The sequence below is a fragment of the Stegostoma tigrinum genome, chromosome 9, assembly GCF_030684315.1.
Source record: "Stegostoma tigrinum isolate sSteTig4 chromosome 9, sSteTig4.hap1, whole genome shotgun sequence".
In the NCBI taxonomy this organism is placed as follows: domain Eukaryota; kingdom Metazoa; phylum Chordata; class Chondrichthyes; order Orectolobiformes; family Stegostomatidae; genus Stegostoma; species Stegostoma tigrinum.
In genome coordinates, this window is record NC_081362.1 from 52,742,241 (window position 1) to 52,762,159 (window position 19,919).

The following is a 19,919-nucleotide window of genomic DNA, read 5'->3' on the forward strand; positions in this document are numbered from 1 at the left end:
AGCGGTGACTATGTACCGGTTGTTATTCTGAAAATATTTTTACTGAGCTTTATCCCAGATCACGAATAAATACTTCCAAGTCACTACCCCCTGTTACTCAATGGACAAAATCGATACTCCCGAATGCGGATGGCTGCCTTCAGAGAAAATGCAGCAGATGTTCAACATGACCCCGGAAGGAGTTTTAGATTGTCAGCACGTGGGAAGTAAAACTGTCCTTTTCCTATGATTGGAACGTTACCCTGGGAATGGAACGTTGCCCGGATGGGGAACAGAATCCTGAGCGTGCCCAGGCAACGGGGTAAATGATGTGGAGGAGATTGTGCTGAACGTTTGGTCACTACTGAGGAAAATCTTTTGGTGTTATAACTGCTTAATCAGAGGAGGGGAAAAGTGATCAGAAGGTGCGTGGAGACCTTCATTGGAAGTTCTTGAAAAAAAACTTAGTATTTGTTTAGCTTTTGAAAACTTCGTGATTTTTATGCTTTCGTTTTAAAAAAAACTAAAACCGAAATAGCGAAGAAATGATGGTGGTATTCAGCCGTAGAGTTCAGTATTTCAAGTTGTCTAGAAAGTAGTTAGTTGTAGAAGGGGTTTAATTTTTTTGCGTATTAATACCATCACTAAAAGGTCATTAGATGCAAAAAAAACAGGAAATTGCATTTGTTTATACTCCCATCACCTTATAGTCTTTCTTCACTTCTAATTTATTCATCCCTGTACTACTTCATATATTTATCTCACCTCCCCTAATTGCATCATTGCCAGCCATCTCTGATAAAATGAGTCTTGTGGAGCACTGGTTGCCTGTAGGCTAGAAGGCCTCTCTCTCTCTTTCCTGTGAAAGTACTTGAAGCCAAATAAAGTTGATTGCGTTATCCTGTCAGTTGCTGTAAGCTGTTGCATTACAGCAATAAGTCAGAGATTTTTTAATTATGAACAAGCCGCTCTGTGTCTCTTGCAAAGTAGAAGAACCTGAAGGAAAAATTCAGAGAACTAAAGGCTTTTGGAAACAAAGTTAACAATGCATCAAATCCTAGGGACTGATGCTTTGAACTGATTGCCACAAGTTTTCTTCATTCCACTGATGATACTTTTTTGTTTCATATTTGTTTTGGTGCTTTTTGAAGGGGGTTAAAAGTTTAGCTAGTAGTGCTAGCCTGTGGTTCATATTTGTTTATCTGTTGCTGGAATCAATCCATTTGTGATTATATAGTATTTCTTGTTAAGTGGAGAAACCGACTGTGTGTTTTCTGTTAATCTGAGTCTGCAAGACAGATAAACTGGGGACTTAAGTAAAAGCGAGTTTTGAGAAGATTTATAGCTCAGGTTGAGGTTCTGGATGTGAGTTTGCTCACTGAGCTGGAAGGTTAATTTTCAGACGTTTCGTCACTTTTTTTTATTTGAAAAAATATACTTTATTCATAAGATGTACAAAAAATAAAACACTTATACACCTACCCAGTCATGCAAGCCGCTCCGGGTTACCCAGGGGGTACGTACACCAACTAAAGGAAAAAAACAAACAAAGAAGAAACAAAAAACAAAGCAAAGAAAATACCCCGGCAGTCGTCACCCCGCACAGTCCCAGTTGGCCCCCTGACCAGTTGGGGAAAGCGCCAGCTGGGCCCAGTTACCAGATAGGGTTCCTTTTTCTATTCAGGACGAGGGGTTTCACACCGTGGTCTTTCCCCACCGCGCATTGGCGGCGGCGGCTGCCTCAAGCTTTAGTGCGTCCTTCAGCACGTAGTCTTGGACCTTGGAGTGCGCCAGTCTGCAACATTCGGTCGGGGCCAGTTCTTTCAGCTGGCAGACCAAGTTGAGGGCAGACCAAAGAGCGTCTTTCACCGTATTGATGGTCCTCCAGGTGCAGATGATGTTGGTCTCGGTGTGCGTCCCGGGAAACAGCCCGTAGAGCACGGAGTCCCGTGTCACGGAGCTGCTCGGGACGAACCTCGGCAAATACCACTGCATCCCCCTCCAGACCTCCTGCGCATAGGCACACTCCAGAAGGAGGTGATCAACAGTCTCGTCCGCCCCGCAGCCATCTTGAGGGCAGCGTGCAGTGGCGCAGAGATTCCAGGCATGCATAAAGGATCTCACTGGCAGAGCCCCTCTCACCACCAGCCAAGCAATGTCCTTGTGCTTGTTTGAAAGTTCTGGCGATGAGGCATTCTGCCAAATGACTTTGGCAGTCTGCGTGGGGAACCACACGACGGGATCCATCCTCTCCTTTTCCCGAAGAGTCTCGAGGATACTACGTGCTGACCACTGCCTGACGGCCTTGTGGTCAAAGGTGTTTCCTTTCAAAAATTTCTCCACGAAGGACAGGTGGTACGGAACGGTCCAACTACTGGGAGCGTTCCGCGGCAACGAGGCCAGGCCCATCCTTCGCAACACCGGGGACAGGTAGAACCTCAGTAAGTAGTGACACTTGGTGTTTGCGTACTAAGGATCTGCGCACAGCTTGATGCAGCCGCAGACAAAGGTAGCCATCAGGGCGAGGGTGGCGTTTGGTACGTCCTTTCCCCCGTTTTCCAGGTCTTTGTACATGGTGTCCCTACGGACCCGGTCCATCCTCGACCCCCAAATGAAGTGGAAGATGGCCCGGGTGACCGCAGCGGCGCAGGTCCAGGGAATAGGCCAGGCCTGCGCCACATACAACAGTACCGAAAGCCCCTCGCACCTGACAACCAGGTTCTTACCAGTGATGGAGAGGGACCGGAGCGCCCACCTGCCCAGCTTCGTGATACGCTCCTCCCAAGTCTTAGTGCACGCCCCAGCTCCGCCAAACCAAACACCCAGCACCTTCAGGTAGTCTGTCCTGACGGTGAAGGGGATGAAGGAGCGGTCGCCCCAGTTCCCGAAGAACATGCCCTCGCTCTTACGCCGATTGACTTTGACACTCGAGGCCAGTTCAAACTGGCCGCAGATGTCCAATAGCCTACTCACTGACCGACGATCGGTGCAGAAGACGGCGACGTCGTCCATGTACAGGGAGGTCTTGACCTGAAGGCCTCCGCTGCCTGGGATAGTCACGCCCTTCAGGCTCACGTCCTTCCTGATGGATGCGGCGAAGGGCTCCATACAGCACAGGAACAAGGCAGGAGAGAGCGGTCAGCCCTGCCTGACTCCAGATCTGACGGGAAAACTGTCCGATTTCCACCCGTTGATCGAGACTGCGCTAACAATGTTGGTGTAGAGCAGCCGGATCCAATTGCGGATGCCCTCCCCGAACCCCAAATTGGAGAGGACGTCCCTCATGTAAGCATGAGAGACCCTGTCGAAGGCCTTCTCCTGGTCCAGGCTGACGAGGCAGGTGTCCACCCGCCTGTCCTGGACGTAGGCGATTGTATCCCTGATGAGCGCGAGGCTCTCAGCGATCTTCCTGCCCGGCACAGCACAGGTTTGGTCAGGGTGAATCACCGACTCCAGGACAGACCTGACCCGGTTGGCTATGACCTTGGCCAGGATTTTGTAGTCCACGTTCAATAGTGAAATGGGACGCCAATTCTTAATTTCTTTCCTCTCCACCTTCCTCTTGTAAATGAGGGTGATGATGCCCTTCCTCCCGGACTTGCACATTTCCCCTGCCCGAAGTGCGCTATCGTACACCTCCAGCAGGTCCTGGCCGACCAGGCCCCACAGAGCGGTATACAGCTCGACCGGTAAGCCGTCGCTTCCGGGAGTCCTATTCCTCTCCGAGGACTTGAGGGCTCTGGTCAGCTCGTCCAGGGATATCGGCCGGTCCAGCCACTCCCTCGTGCCGTCGTCTAAGACCTCCGTGATAAATGAGAGGAACCACTCGGAGGCCGTGCTGTCCGTGGGCTTCGTGTTGTACAGTCCGGCATAGAAGGATCTGCTAATCCTCAAAATGTTGGGCCGAGATGACGTCACCGAGCTGTCGTCCTCTGTCAGCCGGCTAAGCACAGAGCTCTTTTTGTGCACCTTCTGAAAGAAGAAACACGAGCACATCTCGTCCTGCTCCACGGAGCGGACCCTGGACCGGAAGATTATCCTGGAGGCCTCTGCGGCGAAGAGCGAGGCTTGCTGGCCCCTCACCTCATGGAGGTCCTCCGTGACATCGACCCCCATCAACTGCAGAAGGAGCAGGTTCTGCACCCTTTTCTGGAGTCGCGACAGCTTTCCCCGCCTCTCTCTCGCCTTCCGAACACCCTTGAGGACAAAGAACCTCTTGATGTTCTCCTTCACCGTCTCCCACCAGTCGCCCGGAGACTCAAAGAGGGGTTTCATGGTTCTCCAACCGGCGTACTCCCTCTTAAGCTCCTCGACGTTCTCTGCGGTCAACAGAGTCGTGTTGAGCTTCCACGTCCCCTTACCAGCCGGCTGGTCGTCCTGTGAGTGACAGTCGGCCAGCAGGAGGCAGTGGTCAGCGAAGAACACCGGCTCGACGCCGGTGGACCTGACCGAGAACGCCCGTGACACAAACAGGAAGTCTATCCTTGAGTGAATAGACCCGTCTGGTCGCGACCAGGTGTACCTCCGCTGCACTCCGTCTGCAGGGGTGCTGAAGACATCGAGCAGCTTGGCGTCATTCACCGTGCCAGTAGGAATCTGGACGTGACGTCCAGTTGACTCCCCACCCCCCCCACCCCCCCCGCTGTCCCCACACCGGATCTTCCATCTACATCAATGATGCAGTTGAAGTCTCCGCCTAGGATGACCGGCCTGGACGTAGCCAGCAGGGGTGGAAGCCGCTGCAGGACGTCCAACCGCTCACTCCGTACCACTGGGGTGTACACGTTGATCAGCCTCAGGGGAGCATTCCTGTAGGTGATGTCAGCCACTAGGAGGCGCCCCCCCACCACCTCCTGAACTTGAGAGATGGTGAAGTTGTGCCCCCGCAGCAGAATAGCCAGGCCCGAGAAGCGACAGTCGTTACCCCCCGACCAGATCGAAGGCCCACAGGTCCAGGCGCCGGACCACTTCCCGTACCTGCCGAGGTGCGGTATCCCGCACTCCTGCAGAAACAGGAGGTCCGCCCTGACGGTGGTCAGATAGGCCAACGTGGACACACATCTTGCGGCGGACTTGACGCTGCGCACATTAATGCTCACAACTCGTACCCCCATTGTGGGCAGTGACTGCAGAACCCTCCCCAAGTCCAAGGTCCAGCCCCTCCATCCGGCCCTTCATGCACATTGCCCGGGCTAACTGCTGGATACTCTCCGGGCTCAGGAAACCGTCCGTGCTGCCTTCCGGGTGGCATCCCCCCGTCGGGGGTACGCAGGCAGGAGAGTCTGGATCTGGGTCAGGCTGGGGACGCGCTGTTTCCTCCTTCCCGCCTGGAAGTTCCAGGGGGCCTTCCAGTGCCCCAGCAGCACGTGACTGGGTGTCGGTGGGAGCCTCAGGACGCCTCCCATCACCTGGAAGCGTGGTGCTGCTTTCCTTCCCACTTGAGATCTTTAACGTCTGCTTCGGGCGGGCCCTCTCCGAATCCCCCTCGTCAGAGGGGCTCTTATAAACCCCTGTAGCTGCCTCTTCCCACCTGATGGTTGCGGTGCCTGGGCCCGCCGACGCACCTTCCTCCTCGCTTTCCAGGCCGTCGTACACTCCCCTGGGTCGCCTGTCGCCGCCTCCATCGACTCCGGGTTGTCGGCGGGGAGCGGAGCCTGCAGGGGCGCTTTGCTGGCCTCGGGCCCATCCTGCGGGACTGGGCCCTCCTGCACGGCCTGGCCCTCCTGCACATTAGTGGGGTCCTTGCAGGGCCCTGGTGCCTTCCTCTCCTCCGGGGGGGGGGGGGGGGGGGGGGGCTGGCCCCGCATTCCCCCTGCCGGTGACCTGGGCGTAGGTGGTCCCCTGCTGCGGGCATGCCCTATAGAGGTGGCCCGCTTCCCCGCAAAGGTAGCAGCTTTTCCCTTGTGGGCAATCCTTTGCAAAGTGTCCCTCCTCCCTGCAGTTCCTGCAGATGGTGGCTTTGTAGTCGGCCGCCATGTGACCTGACCTACCACAGGCATGGCAGACTTTAGGTTGCCCTGCATAGGTCAGGTAGCCCTTGCTCCCGCCGATCACGAAGCTGGAAGGTGGGTGTACAATGTTCCCATCCGCGCCCATCCTCAGCATCACCTTGACCTGTCTCTGACTGGTCCAGTTGCCAAAGGGGTCCATGATGTCGGTTAGGTCCCCTTCCACCTTCACGTATCTTCCAAGGAAGGTCAGGACATCAACTGCTGGCACATGCGGGTTGTACAGTCACCATACGGCTCCTCTGCGCTGGCATCACGAACAGCGGGACAGCGGTCAATACAGAGAGGCGGCCCTCACCTCCTTTCTCCTTGAAAACCTCCAGGAAGCGCCCGCAAAGCTTGGCACTCCTGAAGGTCACATCGTAAAAACCTCCTCCGGGGAAATCCTGCAGGCAGTAAATGTCCGCAGCAGCGAACCCACAACAGTCCAACAGGACCCTCTTCACGAAGAAGGTGCAGTCCACAGGTGCACCTTCATCCACCTTCTTCACGGAAATACGGATGGTGTTCCGGACCCCCTGACCTGGGGCACGAGCACTTGCCGCAGCCATCGTTGCAGGTTGGCTGCTCCCCTGAACCAGCGTTAGGCCGAAGCCAGCATTAAGATCCACCGGTTGCAAGGGTGCACAGCCAACCCGACGCCTTCCTTTCACCTCCAACACAGCGCTCTCCTCCTCTTGGTCCACAAGAGAGTGGGTCTTTATTGTGTTCCAGATGTAAGCTGGCTCACTGATCTTGAAGGTGTGTTCCCAGATGTTTTGTCACCATTCTAGGTAACATCATCAGTGAGCCTCCAGTGAAGCGCTGGTGTTATGTCCTGCTTTCTATTTATCTGGTTAGGTTTCCTTGGGTTGGTGATGTCATTTCCAGACATCACCAATGCAGGAAATGACATCACCAACCCAAGGAAACCTAACCAGATAAATAGAAAGCAGGACATGACACCAGCGCTTCACTGGAGGCTCACTGATGATGTTACCTAGAATGGTGACGAAACGTCTGAAAACTAACCTTCCAGCTCAGCGAGCAAACTCACATTCAGAACTTCAGTAAAACTTTTAACTTTTATGATGACTCTTGGAACAGTGGGGCTTGATATCCAGGAGCTTTACCCAGTGAGGTTTTACAGTTGCCTTAGTGCTCCTGTTTCCAGTAAGTGTTTGCTGTTCTTTCCCTTTTTCAGTTCACTTTTTAGAATACTATACTGTCTGATTTTTTTTGTTTCTTATTTTCCTTTCTGGAATGAAACAACAGGTTTTGTAATGATATGGCTGAGTGAAAGTCCTTATACCAATAAAGAGAGAGATAATATTTCAAACTGTTGGATCCTCAATTTTTTTAAAGCTTCCAAACGTCAGCAGTGGTGACTTTACAGAAGGGCTCCTTGTTTAATGCTTCAAGGTCTAGTGAAAATTCTGGTCAATCTGTGATGTACATTCTTTAAGACTAGTGTGAAGGTAAAGTCACCACAATCTTAACTGGGAGATAGCAAGAACTGCCGATGCTGCAGTCAGAGATAAGATAGTGTGGAACTGGAGGAACACAGCAGACCAGGTAGTATCACAGGAGTAAAGATGAGGTCTATCTAGGGGGATAGAATTGAAATGTAGTGAGGTTATGTTCAATGTGCGCAGGATGTTGGTGAGGCCTCTTCTGGAATATTGTGTGCAGTTCTGGTTGCCATGTTTTTAGAGGGATATTATTCAATTCAAGAGGATTTGGAAAAGATTTGCCAGGATGTTCTTGGGAATGGAGGGTTTGACTTACAAAAATAGATTGGAGAAGCTGGGATGTCTTCACTGGAGTGGAGGAGGTTGAGGGGTGACCTTATTGAGGTTTATAAAATCATGAGGAGCATAGAATTATAAGGGTCTGCTCCCGAGGGTGGGGGAGTTCGAAACTAGGGGGCATATTTTTAGGGTGAGGGGAGAAAGATTAATAGAGGATGTGAGGGGGGCAACATTTTTATACAGAGTGGTTCGTGCATGGAATGAACTGCCAGAGAAGGTGGTGGATGCAGGTGCAGTCACAACATTTAAAGGACTTTTGGATAAGTTCATGAATGGGAAATGTTTGGAGAGATATGGGCCAAGTGCGGGCAACTGAGATTAGTTTAGTTTGGGAATACGGTCGGCATGGACTGTTTGGACTTGAAGGCTCTGTTTACATGCTGTATGACTCTATGTATTAAATGTTGGTTAGACCACACTTGGGGCCAACCTCTTGTTCCTGTGTTGAGTATGCAGTCAAGAAGATTTCTAATTTCCCGAAAGATCTTGAGAGAAACTTCCCCGAATGGCCTCATTTTCATTTGGGGGTTGCTGACTGGAAGCAGGTATGCCTTTTACAGAAGGAGCCCCAAGACAGCCACATAAATTCTTGAATACCTAGGTGGGCTAATTAAAAGACTTGCCTAGGTGCCCTGGGACTTTATTTCACTGTTTATTAAAAATGGGCCTTCTTGCATCCCTCGTCCCTACACATTTCTCATGCCTGTCCATCTGCCACACACGCTTCATGCCAATTTAGCACCATTCACCTACTGCCCTTTGACCTTGCTCACTCCATGTCAACTTGCCCAGTATCTACCATAGGCAGATCTTAGGAGCCATAGTAAGATGACATAAAATAAATTCAAGTAACATATATTTAATTCCTTATGGTAAATAACACTCCTTTATTAAAAACTCATTCGTAATTTAAATCTGTTCAACTGCTTAATCCATTACAAAACAAACAATTGTATTTGAGACAACAAGGTGTAGAGCTGGATGAACATGGCAGGCCAAGCAGTATCAGAGGAGCAGGAAAGCTGATGTTTCAGGCCTAGACACTTCTTCAGAAAACAGTTGTATTTCACAGCCCTCCAGAAAATATAGCTGATTCTTTTTAAGACCATAAGACATAGGAGTGGAAGTAAGGCCATTCAGCCCAACAAGTCCACTCCGCCATTTAAATCATGGCTGATGGGCATTTCAACAGCACTTCTCTGCACTCTCCCCGTAGCCCTTGATTCCTTTTGAGATCAAGAATTTGTCGATCTCTGCCTTGAAGGCATCCATCGCCCCGGCCTCCACTGCACTCCGTGGCAATGAATTCCCACTTAGCTGTCCATCAAGCTGTGAATTTACAGTCCTCCCATTGTGATGATAGGTGGTAGAAGCCATCGTCAGATACTCAATAACGCAAAGTACTGGAGAAACTGGATTGTTTCTCCGCGCACGAATGCTCCCAAGACTGAGTCCATGTTTGAGCCCAGTTCCTTTTCTGCGGAGTGATCCTGTAGTGAGAGAACTCGGGCTTGTGTCAACAAACATCCAGTGAAATTGCAAAACCTTACTTTCAAGCAAGAGTCGCAGCAAGAATTTTTCAAAATTTAAGACAGAGGATGTAAATGATTGATAACAACAGTTGTGCACATTAAATCCTCCTTTTACATGCAAATTTATATTGACGGTAATCCCACCTAGACCTTTCCAGCGGGATACCTGACCTCCTTATACAGTCATACAGCATGGAACAGACCCTTCTGTCCAAGTTGTCCATGCTGACCAGACATCCCAATCTGACCAAGTCCCATTTGCCAGCATTTGGCCCTTATCCCTCCAAACCCTTACGATTGATTACCCACTGGATGTCTTTTAAGTTTGTAATTATACCTGCCTCCACCACTACTTGTAGCATACATGTGGTGCTGTATGCATGTAAAAGTAACCCAAAATCTGCCCCCCCCCCCCCAACTTTGCTTTCTAGTTTTGGACTCCCCCCCCCCCCCCGCCACCGCTCTAGGAAACAGACTTTGGCCCTTCACCCTATCTGTGTCCCTAATTTTTTTAAACTTCTGTAAGGCCACCACTCAGCCTCCGACACTGCAGGGGAGAAAAGCCCCAGTCTCTTCAGCCCCTTTTTATAGCTCAAGTCCCAGCAACATCCTTTTCAAAGAGCTACAGTGCGTTTTAAATCACTTCCTCACATGTTTCATACTCATGAGTCTTGTTTCAGAAACTGGGATGATGAAAATTGCTTGTGAGCCATGCAGCTGTATCTTTTTAAGGGTGCTGGGGTCTCTGTGATCTGGATGTGCAACACATGCAGTTTGCTGTTGCCAGAAATGGTGAGATCTGGCCTCGGAGGTGGGACTTTTGTATTCGAGGTACTCGTGCCAATTTTTAGTGAGGTGGCATATCCCTTCCAGCTCTGTTAAAGTGGAAATCTAAACTTTGGTTTGCTGCACAATCTAATGCCATATTATTTAAAAAAAATTACACCAGACTCATTCAGGGAATGAAGGCTTTATCATGTGGAGATTGTTTGAACACTGTAACGGGTACAGTGTGGAAGAATGAGAGGTAATGTTGTCAAAACTTCTAAGATTCTGAGGGGTCTTGTTAGGGTGAATGCTGAGAAGATATTCTCCAATGTAGATGAGACTCGAACTAGAGGACACGTTCTAAAGATCCAAGGTCTTGCTTTTTAAAATCAAGATGACTGTTTTTCTGATAATCATTAGCTTGTCGAATTCTCCTTCCCAGAAAACAGTAGAGATTGGGTCATTGAATTTATTCAGGGCTGAGTTAGTATTTTTGATAGACGGGGAAATTAATGGTTTGGGGGAGGGGTTACAGACAGGAAAGTTGTGACCCCGAACTAGTAATCTATGATGTTATGGAATGACGGAGCAGGTTTGAAGGACTGAGTGGTCCACTTTTGCGCTCTTGCCCTATGGAGAGGGTGAAGGAAGAAATTTCCTGATAATATCAGGAAATGTGAGCGGTCCCTTCAGGAAATGTTAGAGACACTGGATCTTGCCTCTTGAAACAAAACAACCGAGAGGTGATCTAATGGAAGCCTTTACGAAAGGCTTAGAGACAGTGACTACAGAGAGAACGTTTCTTCTTGTGGTGAAGATGATAACTGGAGGCCATCAAGATAAGATAAGGAATTTCGAAGAAACTTCTTCCTCTAAAGATTGTTGAAGGAGGTGGAACACTGCATTGAAGGGTGTTTCTGAAATTAGTTCTTTTTGGGGCTAGTCAGTTGGTTGGACAGCTGTTTTACCATGCAGCGTGATGCCAACAGCATACGTTCAGTTCCCGCACTGGGTGGGGTTACCATCAAGGCCTTTCCTTCTCCACCTCTTCCCCTTGGCAGTGGCATGGTGACCCTCTGGTTAAACTACCAGCAGACATCTCTGTCTAAAGAGAGAGCAGCCTACAGTCTGGTAAGACTGTGGTGACATTATCTTTTTACTGGTATTTTCTAAGTTTACTCCATTTTGATTGTCTATCGCTTTGATAGTTCTGTTGTAATCCTTGATTGACATTTTAGTTTGGAAAGATTCCAGTGTGGAAGTGGGTTGGTGCATTGAGTGAATTCTGCAGCACAGGTGTCTACCTTGTCTAACAACACACTATCTGGTAGTTGTACTTTCTCAACATATTTCAGCCATGAAATAGCTGGATAACCAGATGCAGCAAAAGTTTGACTGCAGTTTTGAAACTTTGTGCACCTTGGTATTTAAGATGCAAAGAAAGGAAATGCCTCAAAGATGAATTGTTTGCTCTAAGTTATTAATTAACGCCTGAAATATCTAGTATCACTGCTCAAAGTGAGCATGTTTTGTTTCTTGACTGAGGCTTTTGCTGTGATTCTCTCTGTGTTTATTCTTCACCACCAGATGGAGCTTTCGTACTTCTTAGAAAAAGTTCATTCAGTGAATCCAGTTACCGAACTTGAGCATATTCATATTTGATGCGTTTCAAGTACTGTGCTATTCTATGTTCTGTGTTTCTATGACTGCAGAACATTATTCCATCTTTATTTTACTGGATTTTAATAGAATTTCGTGGAATTTGTCTTTGTGTATATGTTCTTGATCCTTCACAATTTCCATCAGTCCACACCCCATTCTGAGCTGAAAGAATTGTAGGTGTTGTAATGTGAGTGGGGCTAGTAGAAACAGTGTAAAGTCTGATTCCAGAAGCAGTGGAAAAAAAATATTGAGCCGATTAACAGACAAGACCTCTGTCATTTGTAAAGAAACCCCTTAGATTGCATTTCCTAGTGCTACATAGATATTTCAGTAGATAAAATGAAACTGAAATAGCGCTTCCAGAATAAGAAGGCACACGAATTGACTATTTCTGCACAAAGGATGTTTGCCAATGGAAAGATTGATCCACGTGTTTGAAACTGGCAGGCTGGAGACTATTTTTTTCAAGAAGCAACCAAGTACTGAAATGAGATTAAGCAGAGATAGGCTTCTGAAAGACTGCCATTGAATAGACTTAAAGAGCACTATTTGTTACACTATACAGTTGTTCCAGGTTTACACAAGGTTAACCAATGGTAAGCTGTTCAAGATTGGAATATCCCTTCATTTTGATAAGCAAAGATCCATTGGAGAGGAAGCCTGGGGATCCAGCTACTGGAGCAGACTTTGGAAATAATTGTAAAAGTGCCAAATTTGGTACTGAAGTCTGTATTTTGCTTCTTCTGCGAATTAAATTGGTTTGAAATCTAAATCCAGGCAAAGTTAAAACTCAGATATCTGGCCTGTTAGTTATTACTTTCATGTGATTTTTTTAAAGTAAGTTATGGAGTCATACAGAACAGAAACAGACCCTTCGGTCCAACCTGTCCATGCGGACCATAATCCCAAACTAAACTAGCCCCACCAGCCTATGCTTGACCCACATCCCTCCAAACATTTCTTACATACTTAGAAAATGTCTTTTAAACATTATAGCTGTACCTGCATCCACCACTACCTTTGGAAAGTTCAACCCACACACAAATTACCCTCTTTTTATTTGAAGGAAAGCCCCGATGTATTTTTAAAATCTGTCTTCTCTCACGTTAGAAATATTGTTGTGAAAACCCCCATCCTAGAGAAAAGATCCTTGCCATTCAGCCTATCTATGCTCCTCATGATTTTATAAGCCTCTGTTTGGTCACCCCCAACCTCCTACACATCAGTGAAAAAGAGACCCATCCTATCTACCGTCTTCTCATAGCTCAAATCCCCCATTCCCAGCAGCGTCCTGGTAAATCTCTTCTGAACCTTCCCCAGCTTGATAATATCCTTCCTTTAACAGGGAGACTAGGAATAGACACAGTACTCCAGAAGAGGCCTCACCAACGTCCTGTACAACATCCAACATAAGACCCTAACTCCCAGACGTGAAGGTCTGAGCAATAAAGGCAAGCATGCTGAACTTCTTAACCACCCTATTTGTTTGTGATGCAAACTTCAAAGAGTTATGTACCCAAACCCCTCGATCTCTCCATTCAGTGACACTATCCAATGCCCAACTTCTAATTGCATAAGCCTTGCTCTTGTTTGTTTTAGCAAAATGCAATGTCTCACATTTATCCAAATTAAACTCCCTCTGTCACTCCTCAGCCCTTTGATCACATTGATCAAGATCTCTTTGTAATCTTAGATAACCTTCTTCACTGTCCACTGTCCAGTTTTGGTGGCATTTGCTGACTTACTCACTATGCCTTCTGTATTCTCATCTAAACCATTTACATAAATGACAAACAAAAGTGGATTCAACACTGATCCCTATGAACATCACTAGTCACAGGTCTTCTGATAAAAAGAAACAGCCATCACTCTGCCATTGAGCCAATTTTGTATCCAGTTGGCAAGCTGTAACTCTACAAATTAGTTTACCATGCAGAACCTTGCCAAAGACATTACTAAAGTCCAAATAAACAATGTACCACTCTGACCTCATCAACCTTCTTGGCTACTTCCCCAAAAAAAAACTCAATTTCCCTTGACTTCCCCCACACAAGACCATGCTGACTATCCCTAATCATTCCTTGCCTGCCCAAACGCATATAAATCCTGTCTTTCCGAATCACCTCCAACAACTTACCCACCACCAAAGTCAGACTCTCAGGTGTATATTTCCTAGGCTTTTCCTTCTTAAACAAAGGCTCAATATTATGCAATTCTTCAGTCATTCGACACTTCCCCCTTATTTATAGATGATACAAATATTTCTGCAAGGGGTCCCACAATTTCGTCCCTAACTTCTCATAACGACCTAGGATACACTGGATGAGGACCCGGAGATTTACCCGTCTTCATTTTTTTTTAAGACTGCCAGCTCTACTACTTCTGTAACGTGAACTGTTTTTAAAACATTTTTATTTCTCTGAGTTCTCTAGCTTGTATTTCTTTCTCCAAAATAAAAACTGATGTGAAATATTTATTTAATATTTCCCTTATCTCCTGAGGTTCATCACCTGAGATGAGCTCTTTGATCTTTAAGGGGCTCTACTTTCTCTGTAGTTGCTCTTACCACACTTGTAGAGTCTCCTTGGATTATCCTTAACTCTATTTGCAGTGGCTATCTTGTATCCGTCTTTGCCTTCCTGATCTTCCTCTTAAGAATGCCCCTTCACTCTTTATGGTGTTCAAGAGATATATTTAAACCCAATTGTTTATATCTAATTTTCTTTTTATTATTCTTGACTAGAACCTCAATGTCTTTATTCATCCATTGTTCTGTAATCATACCAGCCTTGCTTTTCAATCGAACAGGAACATAATAACTCTGAACTCTTGTTATCACGCTTTTGAAAGCCTCCCACTTTTCAGACATTCTTTTAGAAATCTACTCCAATCAATTTTCGAAAGTTCTTGTCTTGTAACATTAAAATTTGCCTTTCTGCAATTAAAACTTTATTTTTAATGAAAGGCTTATCCTTTTACATTAACTGTTTAAAACGAATGGAATTATGATCACTCGACCCAAAGTGTTTGTCACCCATATTATCACTTCAGTTACTTACCCTGTCTAATTACCCAAGAGAAGGTCAAGTTTTTGCTCATTCTCTAGTAGAAACATTTTACATGTTGTTTAAGAAAATTTTCTTGAACTTGTTTGACAAATTACTCACCATCCACGCTTTTAAAACTATGATAGTCTCAGTTGATGATTTTAACTTTCCAAACAATCACTATTACAGCCTTATGGCCTAGTGGAATTATCGCTGGACTGTTAATCCGGACACTCAGATAATGTTCTGCAGACCTCGGTTTGAATCCCGCCATAGCAGGTGGTGGAATTTGAATCCAGTACATATCTGGAACTAAGTGTCTAATGATGACCATGAATCCATTGTCGATTGTTGGGAAAAACCCATTTGTTTCACTCATGTCCTTTAGGGAAAGAAACTGCCATCCTTACCTCGTCTGGCCTACATGTGATTCTAGACCCACGGCAATGTGGTTGACTTGTAACTGCCCTCGGGGCAATTAGGGATGGAAGATAAATACTGCCTAGCCAGCGACGCCCTCATCCCATGAGTGAATAAAGAAAAAAAAATTCTTACATATATCTAAGATCTGTGTACATATTTGTACCTCAATTCCCCTATGATGGCTGGGAGTACTGTAGTACAATCCAATCAAGGTAATCTTGCCTTTTTTTATTTCTAATTATAGCCCGGATATTTTCACTGGACAGTTTTTCAGAATATCTTCTCCAGTTACAGCAGTAATGGTTTTCTTAATCAAAAAGGCTTCTCTCCCTCTTTTAAGATAATAAAATGTGAGGCTGGATGAACACAGCAGGCCAAGCAGCATCTCAGGAGCACAAAAGCTGACGTTTCGGGCCTAGACCCTTCATCAGAGAGGGGGATGGGGGGAGGGAACTGGAATAAATAGGGAGAGAGGGGGAGGCGGACCGAAGATGGAGAGTAAAGAAGATAGGTGGAGAGAGTGTAGGTGGGGAGGTAGGGAGGGGATAGGTCAGTCCAGGGAAGACGGACAGGTCAAGGAGGTGGGATGAGGTTAGTAGGTAGCGGGGGGTGCGGCTTGGGGTGGGAGGAAGGGATGGGTGAGAGGAAGAACCGGTTAGGGAGGCAGAGACAGGTTGGACTGGTTTTGGGATGCAGTGGGTGGGGGGGAAGAGCTGGGCTGGTTGTGTGGTGCAGTGGGGGGAGGGGACGAACTGGGCTGGTTGAGGGATGCAGTAGGGGAAGGGGAGATTTTGAAACTGGTGAAGTCCACATTGATACCATATGGCTGCAGGGTTCCCAGGCGGAATATGAGTTGCTGTTCCTGCAACCTTCGGGTGGCATCATTGTGGCAGTGCAGGAGGCCCATGATGGACATGTCATCAAGAGAATGGGAGGGGGAGTGGAAATGGTTGGCGACTGGGAGGTGCAGTTGTTTTTTGCGAACTGAGCGGAGGTGTTCTGCAAAGCGGTCCCCAAGCCTCCGCTTGGTTTCCCCAATGTAGAGGAAGCCGCACCGGGTACAGTGGATGCAGTATACCACATTGGCAGATGTGCAGGTGAACCTCTGCTTGATGTGGAATGTCATCTTGGGGCCTGGGATGGGGGTGAGGGAGGAGGTGTGGGGACAAGTGTAGCATTTCCTGCGGTTGCAGGGGAAGGTGCCGGGTGTGGTGGGGTTGGAGGGCAGTGTGGAGCGAACAAGGGAGTCACGGAGAGAGTGTATCCGGAGGTTGGTAGGGTGGTGTGTGAGAACGAGGGGGATCCTCTTGGGGCGGTTGTGGCGGGGGCGGGGTGTGAGGGATGTGTCGCGGGAAATGCGGGAGACGCGGTCAAGGGCGTTCTCGATCACCGTGGGGGGAAAGTTGCGGTCCTTAAAGAACTTGGACATCTGGGATGTGTGGGAGTGGAATGTCTTGTCGTGGGAGCAGATGCGGCGGAGGCGGAGGAATTGGGAATAGGGGATGGAATTTTTGCAGGAGGGTGGGTGGGAGGAGGTGTATTCTAGGTAGCTGTGGGAGTCGGTGGGCTTGAAATGGACATCAGTTACAAGCTGGTTGCCTGAGATGGAGACTGAGAGGTCCAGGAAGGTGAGGGATGTGCTGGAGATGGCCCAGGTGAACTGAAGGTTGGGGTGGAAGGTGTTGGTGAAGTGGATGAACTGTTCGAGCTCCCTTGGGGAGCAAGAGGCGGCGCTGATACAGTCATCAATGTACCGGAGGAAGAGGTGGGGTTTGGGGCCTGTGTAGGTGCGGAAGAGGGACTGTTCAACGTAACCTACAAAGAGGCAGGCATAGCTGGGGCCCATGCGGGTGCCCATGGCCACCCCATTAGTCTGTAGGAAGTGGGAGGAGTCAAAAGAGAAGTTGTTGAGTGTGAGGACGAGTTCAGCTAGGCGGATGAGAGTGTCGGTGGAGGGGGACTGGTCGGGCCTGCGGGACAGGAAGAAGCGGAGGGCCTTGAGGCCATCTCCATGCGGAATGCAGGTGTACAGGGACTGGACGTCCATGGTGAATATGAGGTGTTGGGGGCCAGGGAATTGGAAGTCTTGGAGGAGGTGGAGGGCGTGGGTGGTGTCACGGACGTAGGTGGGGAGTTCCTGGACCAAAGGGCGTGGGTGGTGTCACGGACGTAGGTGGGGAGTTCCTGGACCAAAGGGCGTGGGTGGTGTCACGGACGTAGGTGGGGAGTTCCTGGACCAAAGCCCCCAACACCTCATATTCACCATGGACGTCCAGTCCCTGTATACCTGCATTCCGCATGGAGATGGCCTCAAGGCCCTCCGCTTCTTCCTGTCCCGCAGGCCCGACCAGTCCCCCTCCACCGACACTCTCATCCGCCTAGCTGAACTCGTCCTCACACTCAACAACTTCTCTTTTGACTCCTCCCACTTCCTACAGACTAAAGGGGTGGCCATGGGCACCCGCATGGGCCCCAGCTATGCCTGCCTCTTTGTAGGTTACGTGGAACAGTCCCTCTTCCGCACCTACACAGGCCCCAAACCCCACCTCTTCCTCCGGTACATTGATGACTGTATCGGCGCCGCCTCTTGCTCCCCAGAGGAGCTCGAACAGTTCATCCACTTCACCAACACCTTCCACCCCAACCTTCAGTTCACCTGGGCCATCTCCAGCACATCCCTCACCTTCCTGGACCTCTCAGTCTCCATCTCAGGCAACCAGCTTGTAACTGATGTCCATTTCAAGCCCACCGACTCCCACAGCTACCTAGAATACACCTCCTCCCACCCACCCTCCTGCAAAAATTCCATCCCCTATTCCCAATTCCTCCGCCTCCGCCGCATCTGCTCCCACGACAAGACATTCCACTCCCGCACATCCCAGATGTCCAAGTTCTTTAAGGACCGCAACTTTCCCCCCACGGTGATCGAGAACGCCCTTGACCGCGTCTCCCGCATTTCCCGCGACACATCCCTCACACCCCGCCCCCGCCACAACCGCCCCAAGAGGATCCCCCTCGTTCTCACACACCACCCTACCAACCTCCGGATACAACGCATTATCCTCTGACACTTCCGCCATTTACAATCCGACCCCACCACCCAAGACATTTTTCCATCCCCTCCCCTGTCTGCTTTCCGGAGAGACCACTCTCTCCGTGACTCCCTTGTTCGCTCCACACTGCCCTCCAACCCCACCACACCCGGCACCTTCCCCTGCAACCGCAGGAAATGCTACACTTGTCCCCACACCTCCTCCCTCACCCCCATCCCAGGCCCCAAGATGACATTCCACATCAAGCAGAGGTTCACCTGCACATCTGCCAATGTGGTATACTGCATCCACTGTACCTGGTGCGGCTTCCTCTACATTGGGGAAACCAAGCGGAGGCTTGGGGACCGCTTTGCAGAACACCTCCGCTCAGTTCGCAAAAAACAACTGCACCTCCCAGTCGCCAACCATTTCCACTCCCCCTCCCATTCTCTTGATGACATGTCCATCATGGGCCTCCTGCACTGCCACAATGATGCCACCCGAAGGTTGCAGGAACAGCAACTCATATTCCGCCTGGGAACCCTGCAGCCATATGGTATCAATGTGGACTTCACCAGTTTCAAAATCTCCCCTTCCCCTACTGCATCCCTCAACCAGCCCAGTTCGTCCCCTCCCCCCACTGCACCACACAACCAGCCCAGCTCTTCCCCCCCACCCACTGCATCCCAAAACCAGTCCAACCTGTCTCTGCCTCCCTAACCGGTTCTTCCTCTCACCCATCCCTTCCTCCCACCCCAAGCCGCACCCCCCGCTACCTACTAACCTCATCCCACCTCCTTGACCTGTCCGTCTTCCCTGGACTGACCTATCCCCTCCCTACCTCCCCACCTACACTCTCTCCACCTATCTTCTTTACTCTCCATCTTCGGTCCGCCTCCCCCTCTCTCCCTATTTATTCCAGTTCCCTCTCCCCATCCCCCTCTCTGATGAAGGGTCTAGGCCCGAAACGTCAGCTTTTGTGCTCCTGAGATGCTGCTTGGCCTGCTGTGTTCATCCAGCCTCACATTTTATTATTTTGGAATCTCCAGCATCTGCAGTTCCCATTATCTCTCTCCCTCTTTTGTCTCTTTTTGTATCCTCCATCTAGCATGTGAAACCTGGAACATTGAGCTGTAGTCTTGTCCACCTCTCAGCGAAGTATCCATAATAGCTGTGATGTCCCAATCCTATGTTACCGAATATACCCTAAGTTCAACAGGCTTATCAGTGAGACCTCTTGCGTTGAAATAAATGGCGTTTAATTCTTAGAGCAGCTTCGTTTTTTGGCTTACTCTTGTCTGTCTTTTCTAATTAATTTGTTCTCTTCAGACTCAAAGCCATCATTATCTCTCTTTCTGTTTACTCTGCTACTTGGGATCCCCCACCCCCTTTCTCTAATAGTTTACAGGGTGCGTTAATAGCATTAACGCACCTTCCCATTAGGATATTGGTCCCTTTCCAGTCCAGGTGAAACTTACGCTTTTTGAACAGGTTTTTTTACTGTCCCAGAAAAGATCCCAATGACCCAAGAACCTGAATCCCTGAACATTACACCATCTCTTCAGCCATTGATTTATACCTCTCATCTTTTCACTCTTTTCCACATTTGAATATAGCACTGCGAGTAAACCAGAAGGTGGTTCAAAGTTTTTGAGAAAATTTGTAGCTTGGATTGTGG

The 19,919-nt window shown here is 48.7% G+C and overlaps 1 protein-coding gene and 1 long non-coding RNA gene across 3 annotated transcripts in view; one reads left to right on the forward strand and one right to left on the reverse strand.

The window, feature by feature from the left end:
- The first annotated feature begins 212 nt into the window (after positions 1 to 212).
- Positions 213 to 19,919, forward strand: part of taf1a (TATA box binding protein (TBP)-associated factor, RNA polymerase I, A) — an 80,001-nt gene continuing 60,294 nt past the window's right edge. For both annotated transcript variants that reach the window (XR_007248118.2, XM_048536333.2), the window contains exon 1: positions 213 to 404. The gene's annotated coding sequence lies outside the window, so the exon portion shown is untranslated. The remainder of the gene's footprint in view (positions 405 to 19,919) is intronic.
- LOC125454952 (uncharacterized) overlaps positions 8,689 to 19,919 on the reverse strand; it is an 80,749-nt gene continuing 69,518 nt past the window's right edge. Inside the window, exon 4 of the long non-coding RNA XR_007248119.2 lies at positions 8,689 to 9,267. This is a non-coding gene — a long non-coding RNA (uncharacterized LOC125454952). The remainder of the gene's footprint in view (positions 9,268 to 19,919) is intronic.